The 2,880-nt window shown below is 30.6% G+C and overlaps 1 protein-coding gene across 1 annotated transcript in view; it reads left to right on the top strand.

The window, feature by feature from the left end:
* Positions 1-2,880, top strand: part of LOC119665462 — a 24,651-nt gene that overhangs the window by 21,096 nt on the left and 675 nt on the right. The window lies entirely within an intron of this gene.

Here is a 2,880-nt window from a genome sequence, read left to right as displayed (position 1 = left end):
AAAAAAAAATGTATGAAAGAAATAAATGGGAATGCATAGAAATCACAGTTGACGTGCTTGAAAAGTTTTATTGTTTTCGTCACTCGCCATTCGTAGTTGAAAGTTACTTCGAAATTCAAAACTTTTTGCACATGTGAGTAAAGCGCATATTATGTGCTTCACTGGGTGTAAAAATAAGTATGTCAGCCACATGCACCATTCATGGTTTATAGCATTTATGGTTCTTGTGGCTTGTCCTTCTGCCTTATTACTCACACTCTCCATAAAAAAAGGATTTTTTTCTTTAAAATCTTTTCATCCTTAAAGTTTCTTATTTCTTATTTAAAAAAAAAAGGAATTTTATATAATATATCAAATATGTTAATATATATTAGCATCCCATTTAAGTATGTAAGTACACATATAAATAACTCAACGCCATTAGAAAATGCATTTTATCCAAAATATGTGCCAAGTACTGAAAATTGCTGAATGCAACAAAAGAAAAATTACTTTGGAAAAAAACGTGATTTATGGGAATTGCCAAATCCTTACAATTTCACAGCTTAAAAGTGCATTTTTTAACATTAATTTTTTTAGACTTTTTTCTTTGTTTATTTAAAAGAAAATAATTAAAACTGCTTAACACTGAATTAATCAATCACATGCAAGTGTTTCGTGTGCTCACCTGATCCGCTCCTGAAATGAGGCATGAACTAAGAGCGGCCTTTATTAGATTTTAATTAAATTTATGCGCTTCATTAACGGCAACAGTCACACATTGCACACAACGACACACAACACCACACAAATATATACAACCGTAAAGCAACCGACATTTTCGCATTTATAAGCACCTCAAATGCACACACACACACACACACAAAGAAACCCTTGCAATTGCAAGGCACACGAGTTGCTGATGTGCTGTTAACACGTGTGAGAATAAAATCCTTTCGTTAGCTGTAACTGTGTGTGTGTGTGTGTATGTGTGTGTTTGTGAGAAAGGGAAATAATTGCAGAACACCTTTTTAAATTATGCAGCGTGAAAATGTATGCAAATACGCTCGGCTCACTTACGTGACTACAACGTATTTATGTAAAGCCATACTTGTGTATCCTTGCATTTATTTATGTGTAAGTGTGTATTGCATATTTGAAGGAGTATTCACGTTTAACTTCTTTATGTTCTCATATTTTGCGGTAGCTTTTATGCTCACATAAAGCTATTTTCATTCACATATTCACTTTTTTTCATTTTTGTTTTTTTTATTCTATTGCGAAATTTTTCAAAAGTTTTCTGGAACACCACAGAATTTTAACACTACCATTGTTAAGTAATTTAATCCTCAACGACTATAAAAAATATATGCGAATAAATATATACATTGTGATCAAAAAAGCACGAGAATTTTTGAATTCCCGCGCTTATCCAATCGGCAAATTTTTTTTATTTTCATGCTGGCAACACTATTATAATAAATATCATAATATTATAATAAAAAAAATTATTAAAAATTAAAATTTTACGTTTTTTTTTGAAATTCTCGTTCTTTTTTAATCATAAGGTATATATGGATATATATACATGTATTTATACATGTATATCCTTTAACTATAAGTTCACACATAAATAATTGTTAATATTTTATACGACAATAAATTACAGACACAAATAAAGAGAATTTAATGTTAATTATTGTTAATACATAACTTCTTAAATGATATCGGTTGTTATTACTACAAGATATAGAAGTACACTGCGAAATATAAGATCTAATTTTTATTTCCTGAAGAGAGTGTTCTACTTTAATGTGGACATATAACGACTATTGGTAAAGATTGACAATGCCTTTTAATACATGCACCAAGACTTAAACTAAAACTCTACACTCCACAGAATCTACTGGTAACGGTGTACTTTAATCACACCCGTTTCCAGAAACACATTTTTGTACGGTTGTTAATTCATTTCAAATAATTTTGGTCATTAAAAATTTAATTTTATTTAACAGTTATGATTCAATCGTTTTTTTTTTTTGTCTTCTCGTCATTTTCAAAAATTTGCACCCAAATGTCAGTCTTGAAGTTGATATCAGTCTTGGAAACCCAACAGGGTCTCCTTCTTCACAGGACTCATATCCAGTACACGTTGGGTGTAGTCGAAATTTTTTATATCTCTTGACGGTTCTACGTGATTTTGCCAATCGTTTTTTTTTGTCTTCCCGCCATCTTCAAAAATTTGCACCCAAATATCAGTCTTGAAGTTGAGATCAGTCTTGGAAACCCAACAGGGTCTCCTTCTTTCCAGGTCTCATATCCAGTACACGTTGGGTGTATTAAGAACGTCGACTATGTCGTTCTTAATATATGTCTAAGCTATTTTAGTTAGCGACACCAGATTTCGCAAAATTTCTTCTCTAAACCTTCAAAATTTTAGTTTTGAAATTGAGATCAGTTTTGAAAACCCAGTTGGTTTTCTTTCTTCACAGGTTTCACATCTAGTACGCTTTGAAGAATTCTCTGCTGTATCTTTCTTAATATTTGTCTAAACTATTTTAGTTAGCGGTATTCGACTTCCTGTCACACCTTCAAAGATTAAAGAAGAAAAACATTTAAACAAAATAAACAGATTAATAATGCATTTAAGTTAAAAGTTTAAAGCATTTCAAGTATATCAATTCATTAAAACGCATTTAAAAAAAAAGAAGAAAATAAATTAAAATTAATTCACGCTAAAAAAACTGAATATTTCCTCTTTTAAGCCTTTTAATGCTTCAATTTTATTTACTTTTGAGTGTCACACTTACTCGTAGCATTGCTAACAACAAAAAATCACGTTCCTTTGTGGTTAAACATTTATGTGTAAATTTACTCGGCATTATATTTTACCCAAGAGAC

The sequence above is a fragment of the Teleopsis dalmanni genome, chromosome 1 (assembly GCF_002237135.1).
Source record: "Teleopsis dalmanni isolate 2A chromosome 1, ASM223713v2, whole genome shotgun sequence".
In the NCBI taxonomy this organism is placed as follows: Eukaryota; Metazoa; Arthropoda; class Insecta; order Diptera; family Diopsidae; genus Teleopsis; species Teleopsis dalmanni.
The sequence above is the reverse complement of the archived record's forward strand: the minus strand, read 5'-3'. Positions and strand labels throughout refer to the sequence as shown.